Genomic DNA, 23,757 nt, shown 5'->3' with positions numbered 1-23,757 from the left:
CCGCGTAGGTCAGGGCTCTGCACTCAGCGTGGAGTCAGCTTGAGATTCTCTTTCCTTCTCCCTCTGCCCCTTCCTCTCATGCTCGCTCTCTCTAAAATAAAATAAATATATATTTTTAAAAGATTTTATTTTATTTATTTGACAGAGAGAGACAGCGAGAGAGGGAACACAAGCAGGGGGAGTGGGAGAGGGAGAAGCAGGCTCCCCGCGGAGCAAGGAGCCCGATGCGGGGCTCGATCCCAGGACCCTGGGTTCATGCCCTGAGCCGAAGGCAGTAGCTTAACCGGCTGAGCCAGCCAGGCGCCCCAATAAATAAATCTTTTAGAAAAATAAAATGAAGTTCCAGCTGTGCCACACAAAGGACCAGCCTTTGAGAGAGATGCAGCCGCAGGGGGCACTAACAATAAGTCCTCACAGGGTCAGGTGGCACAGAACACACTACTGCTTCGAAGAAACACTGCGACCTGGATGTGGAGCCCGGTGCGAAGGATGAAGAGTATTCTAGAAACAGTGTCATGTTTGGAATGCTGGGAGAAGCTGGTGTGGCTTAGCCCAGTGTGGATGACACTTTGGTGAACATTCAGTGCTATTTCATCATTCATTCCGAGGACACATTCACTGAAAACTGCTATGCTCCTGGGAGCCCGGGACCCTGCCTTCACAGAACACGTGGACAGACAGACAAGGACCATGGAGATGAACATTAAGGCAGATTTCAATTCTATATAAGACAGAACACACTGGGACGCCTGGGTGGCTCAGTCAGTTAAGCGTCTACCTTGGGCTCAGGTCATGATCTCAGGGTCCTGGGATCGAGCCCCGCATTGGGCTCCCTGCTCCGCGGGGAGCCTGCTTCTCCCTCTGACCCTTCCCCCTCTCGTGTGCGCTCTCTCTCTCTCATTCTCACTCTCTCTGACAAATAAATAGGTAGTTTTAGGTAGTTGCAGTGACAGAGATGACCACCAAGATCCCTTCTTACTCCAAGATTTGGCCATTTTATCAGTGTATGGATTACAGAGTGTCTCCTGCTTTTGAGTGTCCGTTTCCCCATCTCCCTTCTCCAGATTCCTCGGGGCCTGTCCCCAGTGTGAAAAGAGAATCTTAAAACCAAACAGTCTATCCACTGATGTAGTATTTCAGCACACTGGGCAAGGATGACCATTGTCCTCTTACTCACAAGATTCATTCTTTCTTTTTTCTTTTAAGATTTTATTTTTAAGTAATCTCTACACCCAATGTGGGACTCAAACTTACAACTCTGAGATCAAGAGTTGCACACTCTACCCACCAAGCCAGCCAAGCGCCCCTGATCAGGAACTTCAGGTTCTAGAACCTTATAGTCTATAGAAGAGTGGTTTTTCTAATTGGGGGGCTGGAATCCTGTCCCACTGAACAAAGATGGGTGAGTGGGCTGGGGCTGAGGGGGACTCTAAGGCTGGAAATCATTTTCTGGTGCTGGGTAGTAAGAGCAGGGCCCGGGAAGGCAGCTTGGGCATGAGTGCCCCGTGACTCAGGGACAGACCCCAGGGAGCCAGGAATCTAGGAGCTGCAGGAGGAGGGATGGGAGTCACGGGGAAGCTGGTGGGGAGGGCTGGGAGCCAAGCAGACTTTCTTCTCCTTCAGCCTGGTGGAGGTGGTGCTGCATGCAAAGGCCTCCCAGACCAGGATTATCCCTCAGATGCAGGCTTAAATCATACCCTCTGAAATTAGACCAATTAGAGAGTCACTAGGGTGGCAAACTTCTCGCTAAAAGCCCCACTTAAAAAGTATCCCATAGGGAACCTGCCCTATCCGATATTAAAGTTTGCTCAAAGGCTGTAATTAGCAGGGATAGTGGCCTGAGAAGCCAGGACAGTTCAAGGGGTCAGAGCAGACGCCTCAGAAGCTCCAGTGGGGGTGTGCCAGAGCCCGGGGCGCACTAATCAGGCTCTGGAGACCTGTCCTTGCAGCAGGAAGGCAGCCCCTGGGCCCCAAGTTTGGATGCCAAGCTCCCTCGGAGGGCTAGAGCCTGAAGCCCGCTTGGAACAGAAAGCCCCGGCATTTCCAGGGATGCAGCTCATCCATTTCCCACCCCTGGGCCATCCGTCCCATGAGTCACCCTGTGATCCCTCCATGGCCAAATATAGCTCCCACGGCAAATGAGGGTGCTGCAATGTCCGGAGGGGCCAGGGAGGGGCCAGGGTGGTGGCCGGGACAAGGGGACCCGGCAGCCCGCCAGGCAGCCCACCTCTGGCCCCTTCAGACCTGAGAGGTGTCCGCCCGAACGTCAGATCTCAGGGCCACGTTCCCAAAACCGCAGGGAAGTCGGGGAGAGGGAGGGTCTGGCCGGCAGGCATGCCCACTTCCTTCTAGGGGAACGAGGGACACGCTCCGGGCACAAACAGGGCAGGGGGGCTTCCCTCTTGGTCTTGTCCCCCAGATGGGGCCGAGGTCGCGGCGCGCGCAGCGGGCCTGCCCGACAGCCAGGGTGGCCGCGAGGCCCCGGGCGTGTCCGCCGTCCCCAGCAGCCCCCCGGGCGCCGCCCCGGCCCCGCGGAGCCACCACATAAGGAAGTGTTTGCGCGGCCCGCTCGCTCCCGCCCGCCGCCTCCCGGACGGACCGGGCAGGGGCGGGCGCCGCCGGGAGGAGCCGCCCGCGGGCAAGGGAGGCGGAGCGGGAGGGCGGCGAGGGGGCGGGCGGGGGCCGGGCGCGCGCGGGGCGGGATGGGGGGGGGGCCTGCGGCCCGAGGGGGTCGCCCTGCCTGGCTGGGTGGGGCCGGCCGGAAACCTTCTCCCGCCCCAGCGCCCTGCGGACTACAGGGACCAGGCCTGCCCTGCGGGGGACCGGGGGGGGGGGGCGGACAGGACACGTCTGGGGCCACCGGGACCCTGGCTTTACCATGTCAGACCCTGGGGTCTGTGACCTGGGCCGCGAGGGGGCGGCCTGGAGGGATGGTCTCCCTGAAGAAATCCCTCTGGCCCTTTCTAAGGGGCACACTCAGGCCAGTTGTCCCTCTCCAGGAGCCCAGAGCAATGTCGTATTTCTCTGCATGGTGACCGAGGCTTCCTGACTCCCAGTCACTCCTTAGAGGAGAAACATTTTTATAACCGGCCTGCTGGCAGGCAAGGTCAGGCTTACGTGGACGGCCTCCCTTCTGGAGTTTTCCATTTAATTATTTACACAGGCCCCGAACAAGCCCACAGACCTCTGCAGGAAGTCACAAGGCGGCATTTATTCTTCTGCAAACGGTCTCATTTCTCCAGGGACCCTTCCTCTCTTAAATGTGACCCTTGGAGGTAAGAAGCTGCCTAAGGGTGGTGCCTTCTAGGTCTCTGTGGTTTACTCTTGGGAGCTAGAGAAATTCCCCACCAGGTGTTTCCCGGGCATGGACTCCACCCCAGCACAGCATTCAGAGGGGGCAGTTCTGGCCCTCTGCTCAGGAGCTGGGAGGCCGGGGAGCTGGAGTCTGGAGCATACTCCAAGAAAGGGCCGTTGAGGGAGAATGATGTCACCCAGATCCTTGGCTTTGGGAAAAGTGTGAAATGCAGAGCAGTGATCCAGTACAACGTGCCTGTTCAGCAGGAAGAGGGGTGGGACCACCTCACCTACTTCCAGGTTACACAGATTTGATTGAGATCAGGTCTCAGGCTTGGTTTCCTAGGAGGTTCCAGCCTGTGGCCCTGCTGGTGGATTAAAGTGGTGGTGTGTCAACCTTGTCTGACTGATACTGGCACAATGACCATTTATCCCCAAGGCCCCGCCTCCCAGGCAGGCAGGGCTGCCCAGAAGTGGCTGCCAAGAGGGCTCAGCAGGATCGCCCCATCCTTAAAGGCAACCTGGGCGCCCTCCATGCCCACAGCCCCCTTCTGGGGAAGGTCCCTACTTGGGTATAAATGAAGTGCCTGGTGCTCCTGATCATGCGCTCGGTTCTCTCCACCCCCAGTAGCAAGGACTATGGACCATGACCAGGACTGGGACAACTGTGGAATGCATGTGGGAGAGGGAGGCTGGGTTTGACAAGGTCGCTCCCTATGGGGGCGGGTGGTTGTGCACCCATCCAGTCTGCACCTCCACAGCTCCCTAGAGTTTTTTTCTCCCCCAAAGATGATCTCTACACGCAACATGGGGCTCAAAACCACAACCCAGAAATCGAGTGTTGAGCTCTACCAATAGAGCCAGCCAGGCATTCCCTCCCTACACTTTTAATTCAGGATGCACAGGGACAGCCCAGCGGACTGTAATCCACACTGCATAGACTTTCAGCATCATATCAGGTGTGAAGAAGCTATTTGCTCTTGGACCCTGGTATCCTGTGATTTGGGTTTTTAAGTTCCTCGAGGCAGGAATTGTATCTGGCTGCTGCAGAGGTGGTGAAGTTTTCCCTTCTTCCCTTCTAGGTTCTTTGGCTGGCCTAATAATTAAAGTGATACAAGACAGATTAACAAGAGAAAAACGAACGAAAGTATACACAAGTAACTAAGTCTCCCAAATGGCCAAAGCCATCACCTTAAATACCATTTTCAGTTAAAGACAAAAGATGCTGGCGATAGGGAGCCAATTACAGGAGGTTACCAGCAAAGCACAGTAAACAAGTGTAAGGTTGTTGTGTAGATTTAAATTGTTGTCTTCTCCATTGATAAGAGTTTCCAGAGATTTAGAGTCATCCTCCTCTTCCTGGTACAGTGAGGGAGACCCTTACAAATGGAGATTTCCCTTATAAATGTAAATGTCTCTTACAAAAGGGTAACTTCTACTCTGTTTTCATAGCTTCACCTGTGTCTACTGTTTCCCAAAAATAACCAGCCGAAAATAATCAGTATGCTAAAGAGGCCTATTTCGGGGTAGTATATTTTGCTCCCTTTCACTGCTATATGCCTAGCCTTAACACAAACCTAACACAGCATATGCTCAAAAGTGTCTTTTGGGTGGCAGAATAAAAAAAAACTTCAGATCGCAAAGATCTGGCCCTCATAAAGGTAAATTTTACATGTTTCATGGAAAAGCCTGTCCTATGAAGTGGCCCCATTCTCCATCATGAGACACATTCATATGTGGGTACAACGATAACATATTGTAGAGGGATTCTAATGGAAATGTAGAGATACGTTAGTGGTGATGTACTTATTTATTTTTAAGATTTTATTTATTTGAGAGAAAGAGCATGAGTGGGGGGTGGGGGGGTGGCGGGGCAGAGGGAGAGAGACAGAGAAGCAGGCTCCCCGCTGAGCAGGGAGCCCCATGTGGGGCTCAATCCTAGGACTCTGAGATCATGACCTGAGCCAAAGGCAGACACGCTTAACCAACTGAGCCACCCAGGTGCCCCAGAGGTGATGTATTTTTATGCCTTTAAAATGCACCTATGAATAGCGAGCATAACAAGAAAATATTTGTAACTATATGAAAGGGACACCAAGAGGTGGTTCTTTGAAAACAGGACAAGGAAGGCAGGACTAGGGAACTTCCAGTCAGTCCGGCAGAAATGCTAACATCCCATGTTTACTGAATACTTACTCCCTGCCTGCAGTATTCCGAAGGGAGTATCTCCCTCCGTCTCCACTGACAGAGGTGCTTGCCCAGGCACCCAGCCAGGTCAGAGCAGGGGCCTGAGTCTTTGTCTCTCCACTGGGGAGAGGAGTGTGCTCAACACAGAAGAGCTGGAAACAGCAGGAAGTGTAAACAGTTGGGGAGACCACAGTCCCCCATCCTGCTTTTCTACCCCATTCCCTCCCTGGAGAGGCCACTTCCCTGCTGAGCCTGTTCCCTCACTCTCTTGTCCCCTGTGCCCCACAAATAGGCCTCTTTCCCACACACCCTCCTATCACCAGTTTCTTCTGCTTCAACCGATCCTCTCAAATATGAATTTGGTGGCATCTCCTGTTTAATGCCCCCTAAAACAAAGTTCTCAGGCCTGATTAGAAACTGGGGCTTGACGCCTGATTCTCTCTGTAGCCAGGGCCTGGCCTTCGTTCATGGCTTCCTCCAGGAAGCTTTTTTTAATCTTGCGAGGCAGGGGCCTCCTTCCCAGCTTCATCGTGTTGCCCTTTACTGCCCATTTCTTTGTCTGTTTCACCGGCTGCCGGTCACTGTCACTACGTGACCCCATTGCAAAGTGGGGGCCACGGCAGAAGCCCAATGAGCTGGGATGAAAGATTAAAAATAGCATAGAGTAGCAGGCAGGTGGTGATGCTTTGCATGTAAACTCGGCAAAGGCAAAAGAATCCAAAACAATCCAGACACGTGATAGTTTTCACAGGTGCTCCAGACTGCGGGAGGCTGAGCTTGCACTCGTGGGTCTACACACACCTCAGGGCACACATAGGATGGTGCATACACCAGATTCATGAATCCGTGCACCTGTGCACATCTCAGGTTCGTGTAAACACGAGTCCTTACACACACGGACCTGTGTAGGCAGCCAGTCGGTGCGAACAGAATCGTGCGCATACGCGGGTGGAAACATCTCAAGATGATGCACACAGAGGACACGGGGAAACCCACCGGTTCGTGCATGTCGGATGGTGCAAACACAAGTTTGGGCATACTGGGTCGTGTGCACTATCCCGAGATTGTGCACACATGGTAAGGTGCACACCCCAGGGTTGTGCACACAGGAGGCCGTGCATGCCCCCCTCCACCCCGGGGCCAGCTCGCCGGCCCACTCGGAAGAGGTAGAGGAGCCCATTTCTCCCCAAATTCGGGCACAGCTTCAGCGTCCGGGCGCCATCTTCGCCCCACGAGCAGCGGAAAGATCAGCAGGCCGCGCAGACCTTACGCTCGGGCCTTTGTTGTCCCGGCTTCCGGGCGTCCATCATGCGGAGGCCCTGCGCGCCGGAGCACGAAATGGCGGTTGGGGGCGGGGCGGGACGGGGCGACCAGTAGCAGCGCCCGCTCCCGACTCCCGGCAGGGCGCGCCGTCCCGCCCTCTTGCGCAGGCGCACGGCACGGCGCGCGTTCCCGCGTCCCCTCCGACGCGCGCCGGGACACAAAGGGCTGGAGGGAAAGCACGGAGCGCGGCCGGCATCTTCGGAGCGGCTAGTGGTCCAGAGCGGCCTGGAGCGGACTACCGGGGCCGGAGCCGGGCTCACCGGAACAGCGCTCTCGGGCGCCGGGTGGGGCGTTGTGCGGCTCTCCTTCTCCTCCCCTCGCCCTGCCTCAACGGTCGCAACGGCCTCGCCGGCCGAGCGGGCGCGCAGAGCGCAGGCGCCGAGCTCGCGGCCTCCGCGGGGAGGGCTGGGCGCCTCCATTTTCCCTCGCGCGCCCTAATGGCGGAACTGGGTGCTTCTCTCCCCGTGCGGAGGGAGCGACTCTCCGCCGGCAAAGCCCGAGGCCTTCTTTCCACAAATTCTTTTCTCGGTCCGCGCGCTTCAGCGCGGGAGCTGCCTATGTAGCTCTTTGTAAAGTTTTGGAATGTGATATAAAAAAAGAAAAGACACCTCCGCAAATTACTACAATAGTTTGCAACTTGCTACTTCAAACGGGGAATGTGGGCTTGGGGAAGGAGTGAGAACACTGAGGCAGAAAAGGTAAATCTTCTTCTGTTAAGGGGTGTTTGTTAAAAGCAATAATAAATACAACTTCAGAATAAAGTATTTTTCATAATACAAATAATACATGTTCTTAGGAAATTTCGAAAGGAATCATGATCGCTGGCGTTCACTGAATAGTTACATGCCAGGCCCCGTTTTAAGTGCTATAATTTTCCTAACCAGGCACAGATGGAGAAATAAGCACAGGGAGGTTAAGTACACAAAAGTACTTAAAGGAAAACAGAAAAGTAGTAAACCCACCTTCCAAGACAACCGCTGTTTAATAAACCGGTGTGGTTCCCGCCGGTGTTTTCTCTGCCTGAAGTTTGGTTCGGGGGTGGCTGGGTGGCTCAGCTGGTTAAGCGGCTGACTTTTGCTCAGGTCATGATCCCGGTGTCCTGGGATCAAGCCCCCTTGGGGCTCCCTGCTCAGCGGGGAGTCTGCTTCTCCATCTCCACCTCTCCCCATCCCTTGCGCGCGCGCTCTCTCAAATAAAACCTTTTTATTTATTTTTTTGATGTAGTGATCCATGATTCATTGTTTGCGTATGACACCCAGTGCTCCATTCAATACGTGCCCTCTTTAATACCCATCACCAGGCTAACCCATCCCCCCACCCCCCTCAAATAAAATCTTAAAAATAAGTTTGGTTCAAGCTACATGCGGCCTGGGGCATCTTGATTAACAGAGATGTGGTCTGGCAAATAGGAAACGCTCAGAGGCTCAGAGGCGGCTCTGGAAGTGCCTATTCCTGGCTGTCTTTGGGGGCAGATCCGCCCTGTGAGGTCCAGGAGACCTCACTAGGTGATGCCTGAAGAGCACCCCAACTCTAGAATGTTGGCCTCTAGGGATCCTGGAGAATTCACTCGTGAGCATCTCTGGGAGTCAGGAGGAAAAAGCCTTATTCCTCTTTTTTTCCTCATGTAGCAATTTCTCAGGTCATAATTGCCTTAATTTCCCAAGCCTGTTTGGGCCTATTTTCACTGATCAGAGTAGGGTCAGTTTAAGACAGGGCAGGGCTAGCATAACTCCTCATTTACAGATGAAGCTGCTGAGATTTAGGGCTAGAAGTCTGGGCCAAGTTAATTAATTGCGAAACAGAGATGCCTCATCCAAATTGAGGCATGGCCTTGCAGCCTCAGTCTCCCAAGTCCTCAGCTTCCATGGGATCTGTGATGTCTCTGTCTCTTTATGTCTTAAAAACTTTAACAATACAGAGATCCCAACACCCAGCTGATAAATGGTAGGTGGTTCTCTTGCTTGGTGAAAGATTGGCTCTTCTGAACAGGTGAGGGTTCTATCCCATTTTTTAGTTTACTAGTGTAAAGCAGACTGTCCTTATGATTAGTATCTTTTATTGCAATATGAATTTGGTTTTTCCTTACCGTGTAGTGTAGGTCATTTACTTTTAATTCGTTATTACTTCATTAGTATGAGGAAACCCTATGCTCTTTTAATTTTAGAAGTGGAAAAAGTAGGGAATGGAACCAGAATATGATTTCAGGTCTCACACATAGAAATACCCTGTCTTCTTGTTCCCTCTCTTTATTGAATCACAGATTCCTAATAAGCATTTTGAAGTGTTCCTAGAAAATAAAAAAGTTCCAGTGACTGAAAAGCTTTCTAGATAATTGCCATTCCTTACATCGTGTAAAAGAAAATACTTTAATACTAGCTTGTGGCTTTGCCAAGTTACTTAGCTCCTGATTCTGTGTTCTCATATATACAATATGGATAAGAATATGTCCTGGCAGAGTTTGGGGGGATGATTGGAGATGATATTTGTAAAGTGCCTGGATCATAGTAGGTGCTCAATAAATAAGTGACAACAACTTTGTTTGGTTGCTGTTCTGTGTCAAGGAAGTGTCAGGATTAACTAGCTGGTTGTCTTTGAGAAAATATTAATATAGTTCCCTGCTGATCACAGCCTTGTACTCACTTCTACCCTAAACATCCAAGACTGCTCAGAAGCAAGTGTTGCTGAGGATGTGGAGATAAAGGAACCCTCTTGTGCTATTGGTGGGAATACAAACTGGTGCAGCCACTGCGGAGAACAGTATGGAGGTTCCTCAAAAAATTAAAAATAGAACTACCCTATGATCCAGTGATTGCACTAGTGGTTATTTACCCCCAAAATACAAAAACACTAATTCAAAGGGATACATGCACCCCTATGTTTATTGCAGCATTATTTACAATAGCCAAACTATGGAAGTAGCCCAAGTGTCCATCAATAGATGAATGGATAAAGAAGATGTGGTATATTGGGGCACCTGGGTGGCTCAGTGGTTAAGCATCTGCTTTGAACTCGGGTTGTGATCCCAGGGTCCTGGGATTGAGCCCTACATCGGGCTTCCTGCTCAGCGAGGGACCTGCTTCTCCCTCCCACTCCCCCTGCTTGTGTTCCCTCTCACTGTGTCTCTCTCTGTCAAATAAATAAAAATCTTAAAAAAAAAAGAAAATGTGATATATATATATACAATGGAATATTATTCAGCCATAAAAAAAGAATGAAATCTTGACATTTGCAATGACATGGATGGAGCTAGGGAGTATAATACTAAGCGAAATAAGTCCATCAGAGAAGGACAAATATCATACGATTTCACTCGTGTGGAATTTCAAGAAATAAGCAAAAGAAAAGAAAGAGAGACAAACCAAGAAACAGACTCTTGATTATAAAGAACAACTTGATGGTTTTCAGAGGAGAGGTGGGTGGGGGGAGGGGGGTAATAGGGAATGGGGATTAAAGAGTACCTTTATCATGATGAAAATGATAGGGGCGCCTGGGTGGCTCAGTCATTAAGTGTCTGCCTTCGGCTCAGGTCATTATCCCAGGGTCCTGGGATCGAGCCCCGCATTGGGCTCCTTGCTTCGCAGGAAGCCTGCTTCTCCCTCTCCCACTCCCCCTGCTTGTGTTCCCTCTCTTGCTGTAAATCTTTAAAAAAAAAAAAAAAGAAAAGAAAAGAAATTTTAAAGTTCACTTCAGAAACAAGTTAGGTGCTTGCTTGATGCATCAGGCACATGTATTATCTGAGTAAATAATAAAAGGGCTTATGTAAAATGGACCCATCTAAGGTACCCCTCCTATCTTTGAGAGGGCCAGAAGGATGGGACTTGACATCAGTTGGGACCCTGCGAAGGAAGGAGCCCTGCCCTCTCAAAGCAGCAGGGCTCTCTGAAAACCATGGTGTTCTCTGTGTCTGGACCCTGTGTTCTCTGATCCGTGGATTTGTAAGTGCTTCCTCTGTTTCAGTGCTGGTGGCAGGGGATAGAATATCAAACAAAACAACCCATCCCTGCTTTCATGGAGCCTGGAGTTTATTGAGGAAGCCGGACCCTGAGGAAATGACCATGGTGGTGAGTGTAAGATGGTGGGTGATACACAAGGTGGCAGTGGCCCTGCCTTAGGCAGAAGACACGAAGGCTTCCTGGATGCAGTGATGCCTCAGCTGGGCGTAGCCTTCTCTTAGACTCTGAAGAGGGAAGAGACACATTAAACTCAAACAACTGAGTAAGTCCACAAATGTTGGTCATGGGAGCTAAGGGGTGGGAGAGATAGGAGCTGAGACACAGAAAAAAGTCAGACCGTGGGGATTTCTGTAGGAATATAGGAGAAAAAAAAAACAATGTCTTTCCTCTACCCACCTTAAATTCTCTTGACAGGAGCCCAGTAAATTAGACTACCAAAGACAGATTACCAAGAGAAAAATAAATTTATTAAAAAGTGCATCACACATACACGAGGGAGCACCCAGTGATGAGTAACTCAAAGGAGTGGTTAGAACTTGGGCTTGTTATAGTATATTAACAAAAGAACAATGCATTTTTAGAGAAGTGACAAGACAAAGGAAAAGGACTTTGAGGGTCTAGGGTGGCAAATTGTGGGAAGGTGTGTACATGGGAGAAGTAATGGTAGACAAGGTTTGTTATGTAGGTTCCTCTGGTGCCATCTCCAGGCTGATAAGTGTCTGGAGTTTTCTCTGGTGATTAACTTCTGTCCTTCCTGGTAGAGAGGGGAGTGGGGACACCTCTGCAAAGTTATGTCTTGCTTTTAGGCAAATAAGAGGAGAGCAGAGAGTTTTTCTTATATCCGTTTCTTCTTAATTGCCTTCCACTCAAAATAATCCCTATGCCAATGTGACATATTTGGGGGTGGTATATTCTACTACTCTTCTCCAGCTTTGGTTTACTAAATTGTTAAATATTCTTCTCATTAGACCAGTTTTTTTATATATGTATATATAACTCACATACTGTAACACTTACCCCTTTAAAATATATAACTCAGGGGGCACCTGGGTGGCTCAGTTGGTTAAGTGTCTGCCTTCGGCTCAGGTCATGATCCCAGGGTCCTGGGGTCAAGCCCCACGTCAGGCTCCCTGCTCATCAGGGAGCTTGCTTCTCCCTCTGCCTGCTGCTCCCCCTGCTTGTGTTCCCTCCCTCTCTCTCTGTCTCTGTCTCTGTCAAATAAATAAAATCTTAAAAAATAAAATATATAACTCAGGGCCACCTGCCTGACTCAGTAGAGCATGCAACTCTTGATCTTAGGGTCATGAGTTCGAGCCCCACATTGGGTGTAGTTTACTTAATAAAAAAAATATTTTAAAAGTATATAATTCAGTAGTTTTAAAACATATTCACAAAGTTGAGCAACCATCCACACAAATTCCAGAGCACTTCACCACCCCAAAAGAAACCCTAGCCTTATTAGGAGTCACTCATCATCTGCCCCACCACTAATCTGCTTTCTGTCTCTATGGATTTGCCTATTCTGGACATTTCATATAAACAGAATCCAAAATGTGTGCTCATTGTGTCTGGCTTCTTTCACTTAGCATAATGTTTTTAAATTCACTAAGGTTGTAGTGTGTATCTGTACCCCCATTCCTTTTCATGGCTGAATAATACTCCTTGTGTGGCTATAAGTCACGAGACTGTTGAGAAGAAGGTGTGTATATCTATGATGGGAGCGAGTGCCTTGAGGACCAGCCTCAGTGTGAGAAGTACTGTGCTTTGTATGGCAGTTCAACTGCCTGGGTTCTCCCTTCACTGGCTCTGTGATTGGGCAAATCACTTTCTTTGTGCCTCATTTTCCTCTCATAAATGGGGATATAACAGTAGTAACTCTCATAGGGTTGGTGAATTAAATGAGTTTATACATTGAAAGGGCTTAGAAAAGTTCCTGATATAAAAGTCCAGTTGTTCCTATGAAAAAAAGTAGGCTGGCAGATGCAGAACTCCCCACTGGCTAGCACATTGCCCTTTATTCCAGAATCTTCCAAATGGCTACATGGCTACTTTATAAAACTTGGAATTACAACCAGGTCTGACTATAAAAGGAAACGAAGATAGCAGGTTCTATATCTTTTTTAGGTGAAGGGGAGCAGAATATGCCACCCTAAAATGGGCCACTTTGGCATGTAGATTATTTTGACCTGAAGGCAGTCAAGTCTCAGGAGACTCAAAAAGAACTTTTACCTCTCCCTTCAGTGTCTGAAAGAATTTAGATGGGGAGCCTGCCCAGAAAGAGTTATTACCAGAGATATATATATTTTTTTTTAATCTGAAAGACTTACCCACATGGCAGGACCAACATCTGCTTAGCAAACATCTGCTCTTCTCATCTTCCTGCAACTTGCCCTCCTCGCCTTTGAAACCCCAGCCCCATCTCTTTCCTCAGCTCAGGATGGCCTGTGAGCCTCCATTGCCTGACTGCCTTTGGGTCTCATATTTCTATGGGGCCCTCCGTACATAGAAAATAAAATTTCTTTTTCTCCTATTAATCTGTTTTATGTTTTTTTTTTAAATGTTTTATTTATTTATTCATGAAAGTCAGAGAGAGAGAGAGAGGCAGAGGCAGAGGCAGAGGGAGAAGCAGGCTCCCCACCTAGCAGGGAGCCCGATGCGGGACTCGATCCAGGACCCTGGGATCATGACCTGAGCCGAAGGCAGACACTTAACGACTGAGCCACCCAGGCGCCCAAATCTGTCTTATGTTAATTGGAGTATCAGCCTAAGAACCTAGAAAGAATGACAAATCTCCCCCTCCCCCAACAGTTTGGAGACCTGCAAAGGGACCTTCGCTGACTGGACACAGCTTCCCCCCAGGGCTATTGCAGCTGCGAGAGCCACTGACGGTTAAGAATTCTTACCAGATCAGTCACCTGGATCTCCACCTGTAGGATCCAGTGGAAGCGAGCGTGGTGAGAGTCCTCTTCCCTTTTTCTAAATTCAGATTAGCAGGAGAAAATGTTTGTGTGAAGTAGTTCCTTGAGTATGGTGACTCTGGTAAAGATCTGTTATGAGTACTCTTGCGTCTACGGATCCCTTTTCTCCCAGAGATAGTCATTGTTTCCTTTGGTCTCTGTCTTTTGTGTCCTTTGTCATGAGAAGGAGAATCATAGCCCGTATGAGCTTTTTCCTTTTGTCCTGTTCCATGTCTTGAGAGCTTGGCTTTGTGACCAGGGAGAATATTCTCACTGGCAAACGCATGTACCAGCGTGCATTGGCGTAGAGCTGAGTAGGTTCCAGACCCGAAAAGCAGCACTGCCTTTGTCCGACTGAGCCAGCCCTCAGGGGAGTTTGTCTTCAGGGGTTCCGGTCCATAAGGGGCCCTTGGTGCTGGTGAAGGAAAAGTCCCATAGTAGCACCTGACTGGTGTCACAGATGACAGGAGACCAGAGCCCCCATTTCGACTGCACCATTCTTACTGCCTGTGACACTGAAGGTCTTTGCTTTCTTAGGCTTAATTATGGGAGTGAACTTTATGGATCTTGTGAGGACTGCATCCTCTGCACCCTCTTTTGGAATGCTTCCTGAATCCCTGGTTAAACCATAAAAGGATTTAATTGGTTTGAGTCACTACTGAGATTAATATAAGATCCTGTTTGTCAATGGCCAGATGATGGATCCTCTGAATTGGCTGTATTTGAAAGAGAAAAGTTTAGAGAGCTCTCCTCTAACAATTGTCTTATTGGTATCTATGGAAAAAACAACTTTTTTTTCTTATGGAAAAAACAATTAAAAAGCGGACACAAAGGAATATAATGGCTAGCCTCAGGGACTCCCTTAGCAAGATGAAAGAACAGAAATTCGGCTTAGAGGGGCGCCTGGGTGGCTCAGTCGTTAAGGATCTGCCTTCGGCACGGGTCATGACCCCAGGGCCCTGGGATCGAGCCCCGCATCCGGCTCCCTGCTCAGCGGGAAACCTGCTTCTCCCTCTCCCACTCCCTCTGCTTGAGTTCCCTCCCTCGCTGTGTCTCTGTCAAATAAATAAATAAAATCTTAAAAAAGAAAGAAAGAAAGAAAGAAAGAAATCAGGCTTAGAACAAAAAATTAAAATCCACATTCAATGTAAATTCCCCTTCTCAAAATCCTGCCCCATCTGCCTGGTTTAGCTTCCCTTTTCCTTTGAGATTTACAGAGAGCATTCTGACTTGATCTCCAGGCCCAGGGTACTGGTTACCTGTGTAATGTTGAGGACCAGGAAGTGAATTTAGCAGAAGAATGGGAGTGGGGAGGGGGCGGGGGGTTGTGAGGGGACAGGTTGCAGGGCTCACTCTGCTGTTTCTTACAACTCCTCCTACTCTCCAGGATTCTGTAATCAGGGTCTGCTAGCCTCAGGTCTTCCTATGCAATGTCTTTTGTGGAAATATCCTGGATCCTGACCACAAAGAATTCATGCAAACAGAGACAAGCAGCAGAACTTATAAATGATAAAATCCTTTTACCTCCACTACCAGAATATCCTACCAAATTTAAAGAAGAGTTAGAAAGATCACCGGCCATTCACAACCCCACTCGCAGGAACCTTGATTAGCTGCTAAGGGGTGTTCTTTCCACCTGTAATTACACTGAAGTTAACAGACAAGCCAGATGGCTCCCTGAGGAAACCCCCCCTCAAGGAGTAAACAGATGACCAGAATTTCTCCTAGGCGCTCCTAAAAATGACGTTCAGGGACTGATAGAAGCAACAGTAAAGGTTTTTGCCCCCTAAGGTGAATTGGCCCAAGGTTGAATTGCGCACGCAGAAAGAAAGCCTTTATTAAAGTCTTATAAAGACTTTACAAGGGCATATTGCGTTAAACCCTGAAGCTCTAGAACATAGAAATCTTTTGATTTCCATCTTAGTTGGACATCTCGCTGATAAAAAAGAAGCAAATTTAAGATAATGTAGTTGGGTGAGCGGATCAGCACCTCAATATCATTTAGGCTTCAACCCAATTCTTTGAGAAATTAAAAGCAACTGTCCTGGGGCACCTGGGTGGCTCATTTGGCTCAGGTCATGATCTCAGGGTCCTGCAATCAAGCTCTGCATTGCATCAGACTCCCTGCCCAGTGGGGAGTCGGCTTCTCTTTCTCCCTCTGCCCCTCCCTCCACTTGTGCGCTCTCTTTCTCTCTCTCTCAAATAAATAAAAATCTTAAAAAAAAAAAAAAAAAAGCAACTGTCCTATTCTTACAAATCTTTGTAAAACCAGAAATACAGCTCTAGAAACAATTCAAAGTCCACCTATCTTCACCATCCTCCAAAACTCTCCTATTCATCTCAAATTGCTTGCAGGTACTGTAAAAGATTGGGATATTGGAAACAGAATTGTCCTACACTTAAGAAAAGGAGGGAAAACTGGGTCCCTCGGTGGCTCAGTCAGTTAAATGTCTGCCTTCAGCTCAGGTCATGATCCTGGAGTCCTGGGATCGAGTCCTGCATTGGGCTCCCTGCTCATCAGGAAGGTCTGCTTCTCCTTCTACCCCTCTCCCTACTCGTTTCTCTCTCTCTCCCCCATTCTCTCTTGCTCTTAAATAAATAAAATCTTTTAAAAAAAGAGGGAAAATATAAATAATTTCTCTAGATCTTTTATTTTTTATTTTTTAAATTTTTTTTATTTTGAGAGAGAGAGAATGAGAGACAGAGAGCATGAGAGAGAGGAGGGTCAGAGGGAGAAGCAGACTCCCCGCCGAGCAGGGAGCCCGATGCGGGACTCGATCCCGGGACTCCAGGATCATGACCTGAGCGGAAGGCAGTCGCTTAACCAACTGAGCCACCCAGGCGCCCCTAGATCTTTGATAAGAGGGAAATATACTCCAGACTTCTTGGAGAAAACTTGGCTGCCTTTGTGGTACAGATTTTCTTTCTTTTTTTTTTTAAAGATTTTATTTATTTATTTGAGAGAGAATGAGAGAGAGCACATGAGAGGGGGGAGGGTCAGAGGAAGAAGCAGACTCCCCGCCGAGCAGGGAGCCCGATGCGGGACTCGATCCAGGGACTCGATCCAAGGACTCCAGGATCATGACCCGAGCCGGAGGCAGTCGCTCAACCAACTGAGCCACCCAGGCGCCCTGTGGTACAGATTTTCTATTCCATCTTCTCTAGGACCTGATAACCAGCTTTTTGAGATGCAAACTTTAGAGAGAGGTTTGTTTGTTTTTGTTTTTGTTTTAAGATTTTTATTTTTTAAGCTCTACACTCAATGTGGGGCTCAAACTCATGACCCCAAGATCAAGAGTCATGTCCTCTACCAACTGAGCCAGGCAGGTGCTCCTAGGGAGAGGTTTCCTATCAAAAGGATAAAAAAGGAATTATTTGCGAATTAGGCTAATGAAATATCTTAAATGTCCTCTCCACAAATATTAGTAAAAAGCCTTAGCCATGGGGCCCGCCGGCTCAGTCAGTGGAGCATGCGACTCTTGATCTTGGGGTTGTGAGTTTGAGCCCCATGTGGGATGAAGAGATTGCTTAAAAAAAAAAAAAGCTTTACCCATCTAAGAAGGTGAACTTATTTCAACTGCCAAAACAAAATTTGGATCCAACTGTTCTTTTATAAACCAGTGCGTTTTGTAATTATCATACCTGACTCATGGTAAAATTTTAGAATGAAAGCTATACAGTTTCTGTATTTGTCTATATGTTTGTGTGTGTCTATATTTGTATGTTGCAGATGTGTAATAGTTTTCTACTTGCTGATGGTACTGCCAATATTAATTTGCAGGAGATCTATTCAACTGGTTTAAAATAAGCGCTTATATGAACTAAGTACTGCTAAACCCTCAGAAATATAATAGAAACAAATTCAAATGTTTTTCAAGTTCACATGATCTGGGAAAATATTCAGTAATATTCAGTGAAGCTAGTTTAAGTTGACTGGTTTAATTAAAATAGACACGTCTTCAGGGGTGCCTGGGTGGCTCAGTCAGTTTGAGCGGCCAACTCTTTTTTTTTTTTTTTTTTTTTGAGCAGCCAACTCTTGATTTTGGCTCAGGTCATGATCTCAGGGTCCTGGGATCTGGCTCCGAGCTAAACAGGGAGTCTGCTTGAGATTCTCTCTCTCCTTCTCCTTCTGCCCCTCTCCTTGATCGTGCTCTCTCTCTCTCAAATAAATAAATCCTTTTTTTTTTAAGATTTTATTTTATTTAGGGGCGCCTGGGTGGCTCAGATGGTTAAGCGTCTGCCTTCGGCTCAGGTCATGATCTCAGGGTCCTGGGATTGAGTCCCGCATCGGGCTTCCTGCTCCTTGGGAGCCTGCTTCTCCCTCTGCCTCTTAAAGAGAGAGAGGCAGAGGGAGAAGCAGGCTCCCAAGGAGCAGGAATGTCTCTCATGAATAAATAAATAAAATCTTTAAAAAAAAAAAGATTTTATTTTATTTATTTGACAAAGAGAGACACAGTGGGAGAGGGAACATAAGCAGGGGGAGCGGGAGAGGGGAAAGCAGGCTTCCCACAGAGCAGGGAGCCCGATGCGGGGCTCGATCCCAGGACCCTGGGACCATGACCTGAGCCGAAGGCAGACGCTTAACAACTGAGCCACCCAGGCATCCCTCAAATAAATAAATCCTTAAAAAAATAGACATGTCTTCAGAATTCTCAGCATTAAATATAATGCAGACATAGAACTTTTATTCTACCTGGGTTTAGTAGTCAAAAAAATTCATGCTGTCTCTGTTATAAAATTTGTCTGCAAGAGAAATAGCTTGGGATGATGGCTGACTCCATCTAATGTCTCTCATAAAGTTCTCGTGGGTAGTCTGAGCATAATTGTTGGGAACCCGTGACTGAGATAGATGTAATTGGAATAAGAACTTTTAGGTGAACTTTTCAGCCGTAATTATGTTTTATGGTGTGTATACTTAAAAATGCCTTCCAAAATCGGGGCACCTGGGTGGCTCAGTTGGTAGAGCGTCCAATACTTGGTTTCAGCTCAGGTCATGAGGTTAAGCCCTACGTCGGGCTCAGTGCAGAGTCTGCCTGAGATTCTCTCTCCCTCACCCTCTGCCCCTCCTGCTTGTGCTCGCTCTCTCTCTAAAATAAATAAATAAATCTTAAAAAAAAAAAAAACTTTCCAAAATCACTTGATAACTTCCACCATTAGAGTTTTACTAAGTTAAGTGATGGAAATTCATTGACTATCTAGATCATTTCCAAGTAAGATAAAATCTTGAAACATTAATTATCGAACATGGGTTTATCTACATTTTGCTTCTTATTACAGAGAAACTAAAAAGATATTTAGATGTGTTTGTACTACATTGGAAAATTATACTATAAAAAAAGCATATGCTTCTAGAAATTCTGAAATGTATTTATAAATTTGCCAGTCTAAAGAATGAAAGTATAACAATTTACATCTTAGTTTTCACTAGAAATTCAAGTTTCTAAGGATTAAGAATTCCAAAAAAATAAATGACATTAAAACTATGAGAAATAGGGGTGCCTGGCTGGTGCAGTTGGAGCATGAGACTCTTGATCTTGGGGTCATGAATTCAAGCCCCGCATTCAGTATAGAGATTATTTAAAAATCAAAAAATCTTGAAAAAAAAAAACTATGAGAAATAGTAAGGGAAACAACTCTGTATGCAAGGAAAGTGATATGTGGTTTTGGTAAGAAGAGATATGAGACATGAAGAGGCATTTGTCAAGGGAGTGTGAGCATGAGCAGGGGGAGGGGGAGAGGAGGAGGGGGAAGCAGACTCCTTACTGAGCAGTGAGCCTGATGTGGGGCTCAACCTCAGGACCCTGGGATCATGACCTGAGCCAAAGGCAGACGCTTAACGACTGAGCCACCCAGGCGCCCCTAAAATAAAATCTTAAAAAAAAATTTTTTTATTTTTAAGTAATCTCTACACCCGACAGGGAGCTCAAACAGCCCCAAGATCAAGAGTCTCACTCTCCACCAACTGAGCCAGCCAGGCACCCTACATAGTCTTCTCCTTTTTTGACCCTTCTGATTTGGAATCATTGAGAACTAAAACTGTTCTTTCCCTAAAGCCATGCAAGCAAGCTAAAGCTGGACAATTTGATATAAACTTCAAAGAAATCACCGCAACAGCTCATATACGGGCAATCTTTATGCCTCCATACCACTTAGAAAGATCACCAGAGACATTCAAACTGCCAACCGTAAAAATCTATCAGGTTGCCACTGCCCTTTCTCACTCCATCTGAAGAGGATTGGAGCCAGATATCTAGAAATCTTCTCAACTAGCTGCCTTCAGAAGTCAGAAAGTGGGAGTATAATTTTCTCCATCATTAACCATTATTTTTCTTTTGTTTCCATAGAAATGCCTCTTATTACATATCTGATTGCTCGCACAATAGACCTAACTTTGGGAGTCCCCCTGCATTCCCACCTCCTAAAATGAGACACAGCTGTTTAATTGAACTGGCCTACTCTCCAGACTAAGAGACTGGTTCAGTGAGATAGGGCGATTTACCAACGCAACTTATGAACTGTGAAGTTTCTTGGGCAAGTTTCAAAGATGGGACTGAAGGGAACAGAATATGCCACCCCAAAATATGCCACTTTGGCATGTAGATTATTTTGACCTGAAGGCAGTCAAGTCTCAGCAGACTCAAAAAAAACTTTGACCTCTCCCTTCATTGCCTAAAAGAAATTCAGATGGGGAGCCTGGCCCAGAAAGAGAGTTATTACCAGAGATAATTTTTTTTTTTTTTTAATCTGAAAGACTTACCCACATGGCAGGGCCAACATCTGCTTAGCAAACATCTGCTCTTCTCATCTTCCTGCAACTTGCCCTCCTCGCCTTTGAAACCCCAGCCCCATCTCTTTCCTCAGCTCAGGATGGCCTGTGAGCCTCCATTGCCTGACTGCCTTTGGGTCTCATGTTTTTATGGGACTTCTGTACCTACAAAATTAAATTTATTTATTTTTTCCTGTTTCTCTGTCTTATGTCAATTTACTTATTAGACTAGCCAAAGAACTTAGAAGGGTAGAAGGAAAGTGGTTCTGCCCTCACATTGGCATTTAGGATTTTGTAGTTGTGCAGACTTTCAAACTTGTTGTTAGTGATAATGAACTAAGGGACATTTTCCTATATATGTACTTCTAAGGTCCATCTACCTTGAGACAAACTGCTTTATTTATTTATTTTTTAAGACTGTATTTTATTTTTTTTAAGTGATCGCTACACCCACGTGGGGCTTGATCTTACAACCCTGAGATGAAGTTGCAGGCTGTACTGAGCCAACCAGGTGCCCCAGAGAAGGAACTGCTTTATTTCCAATTAATTAATTAATTAATTAATTAGAGAGAGTGTGTGCGAGTGTGGGGGTGCAAGTATGCTGGCAGAGGAAGAAGGAGAGTCTTTTTTTTTTTTTTACGATTTCATTTATTTGATGAGAGAGAGACAGAGAGAGACAGAACACAAGCAGGGGGAGTGGGAGAGGGAGCAGCAGGCCTCCTGCTGAGCAGGGAGCCCGATGTGGGGCTCGATCCCAGGACCCTGGGATCGTGACCTGAGCCGAAGGCAGACCCTTAACGACTGAGCCACCCAGGCGCCCCAGGAGAGAGAGTCTTAAGCAGACTCTGAGCTGAGCTTGGAGCCTGACCCGGGGCGATGGGGAGGGGGTGGGGATGGCTTGATTGCATGCTGACCCTGACATCACGACCCAAGCCAAAACCAAGAGTTGAATGCCTAACCGACTGAGCTACCCAGGCACTAAATTTTTAAAAACTTATGAATTTTCAACATACAAAAAAGTAGAAAAATATGATTTCTTATGTACGTTCAACAACATTTATTCCCATTTTTAAATTCTTGACAGATGGTCTTTGTTCCACAACTGGATGAGGGCGGCACACCCAACAGGTAGGAACCATCTTGCAAGGATCTGGGGAAACTGGTTTCATGGGCAGGTTGAGAAATGTCTGCTTGCCTAGGCAGCTAGGACACTTTGTGGAAGGTAAGGGTGAGGAGGGAGGGCTGTGCTCCACCCCCGTTCCCCCCCTGGCCACTCCGTGGGGCTTGGTGTGGGATGAGAAGGCTTGCTCTGGGAAGCTGACACTTGATGAAGTTGTCTCCGACATAGTGACACCAATGTTCATCAAGAGTAAGGCATGCGGTGCTCAAGCTCATACTTATGGCCCCAGGGATTGTCTGGCAACCAAATCTGAATGGACATGGACAGTCTGTGGATCCAAAGGTGCAAGTTCAGGAGGGTAGAGGGCCTCTAGGTCAAGTACTCCAGACCCTCCCTACTCAGGTGAGGCTGTGGGCCGGGGAGCTGGTTAGAAATGCAGAGTCCTGGGCCCCACCCCAGAGCCACTGCTCTAAAGTGCTCAAAGTGTGGCCTGTTGGGGGGAAGATTACCCCAAATTTGGAATCTCAGCAATTCTGGGTTGGCAAGCAGCTGGTCCAGCCCATACCAGAAAATGCATAGGTTCCTTTGGCAAGACCCTGGAGAAAGAGTCTCCAGATAGTCCAGCATCACCTCCATTCAGGCAGTTCACCAGCTAGGCAACACCTCTTTCAGTCTTTGGTAAATCACTGTTGGAAGGGGGGGCTGTGGGCATGGCAAGGGGAACCTTCTTTTTTTTTTTTTTTTTAAAGATTTTATTTATTTATTTGAGAGAGAGAGAGAGAGAGAGCACATGAGACGGGGGAGGGTCAGAGGGAGAAGCAGACTCCCTGCTGAGCAGGGAGCCCGACGCGGGACTCGATCCCGGGACTCCAGGATCATGACCTGAGCCGAAGGCAGTCGCTTAACTAACTGAGCCACCCAGGCGCCCCAAGGGGAATCTTCTTAACTGAAGACCCTGCTGAGAATATCCCCTTGCTGTTGCCCTGTTGGAAATTCCAAGCCCTCTAGCTAAATTTTAAGGGAAACTTTTCCTGTGTTAATTACAAGCCCATTTTCAGCCCGTGTTAAATGGGCCGACTAGTATTTGAAAAAAAGAAAGTATTTGAAAAAGACTTTTTCTTACTTGATACATTTTTTTTTAAAGTCCAATGGCAGTACATGCTTGTCATTAAATGTTTTTGCAAAAAGACTGACACCTATACAAATAAAATTCAGAAGCCTGTGTCTCATCTCTCCCTGCTCCTGCAACCCCCAATGTACTGTTAGCAATTTGCTGTGCATCCTTGCAGATCTATTTCTTTGCATTTAAAAACACTACACACACACACACACACACACACCTTTCCTGTAATCTTTTTACCTTAATCTCTTTCTCAGCCTTTTGCACTTCCTTCTTTTTTTTTAGGGTATAAACATTTATTACATGTACAGAATATGACCTCAAACGAATGCAGATAGGCTAGGACACAATGATACTGGATGGAAGATGGCGAGCTCTTTGGAAAGTGGACAGGTTTGGGTGGCACAATCAGTTAAGCGTCTGACTCTTGGTTTCGGCTCGGGTTGTGATCGCAGGTCGTGGGATCGAGCCTCAGGTTGGGTTCTGTGCTCAGCACAGAGTCTGCTTGGGTTTCTCTCTCCCTCTACCCCTCCCCATGCCTTTGCACTCTCTCTCTCAAATAAGTAAATAAATTTTTAATAATCTCTATGTGTGTAACTCATTAATCCTCAGAGTCACCTCATGAGGTACTATTATTATCCCCATTTTACAGAGGAGGAAACAGATATAGAGAGGTGGAGATGCTTGTCCAAGTTCCCCCAGTTAGTGATCAGCTAAGCCAGGGTTTGAACCCAAGCAGCCTGGTTCCCAAGTCTGTGCTCAGGACACCCTGCTGTATTCATGGAGATGCATAAATCTTGGACAGTACCCCCCTCATGTGGCCTTTCCACCTTAGGGCTCCCAGGTGCTGGGGTGGGGACAACTTCTCTGTGCAGGTCCGCCTGCCCTACCCCTCCTGTCCTGCCTGTTCCACACTGGAGCTTGGTGAACTTAGATGATGTTTTCTAGATTGTGTAGAATGGGGTAATAGCACTTATCTCCTTGGGTTCTTAGGAGGATTATATGATGGGATGCACATAAAATATCGGTGAATGTTG

At 47.4% G+C, this 23,757-nt stretch overlaps 1 long non-coding RNA gene across 1 annotated transcript in view; it reads left to right on the top strand.

Moving 5' to 3' along the window:
• Nucleotides 1-2,699: 2,699 nt before the first annotated feature.
• The window catches only part of LOC135363926 (uncharacterized), a 41,884-nt gene continuing 20,826 nt past the window's right edge, over nucleotides 2,700-23,757 (top strand). The window contains exons 1-4 of the long non-coding RNA XR_010410344.1: nucleotides 2,700-3,275; nucleotides 10,762-10,865; nucleotides 13,566-13,711; nucleotides 21,565-21,608. This is a non-coding gene — a long non-coding RNA (uncharacterized LOC135363926). The remainder of the gene's footprint in view (nucleotides 3,276-10,761; nucleotides 10,866-13,565; nucleotides 13,712-21,564; nucleotides 21,609-23,757) is intronic.

This window comes from Mirounga angustirostris, unplaced genomic scaffold (genome assembly GCF_029215605.1).
Source record: "Mirounga angustirostris isolate CCGP_5_RB_7025 unplaced genomic scaffold, mMirAng1.0.hap1 SCAF_3, whole genome shotgun sequence".
In the NCBI taxonomy this organism is placed as follows: Eukaryota; Metazoa; Chordata; class Mammalia; order Carnivora; family Phocidae; genus Mirounga; species Mirounga angustirostris.
The sequence above is the reverse complement of the archived record's forward strand: the minus strand, read 5'-3'. Positions and strand labels throughout refer to the sequence as shown.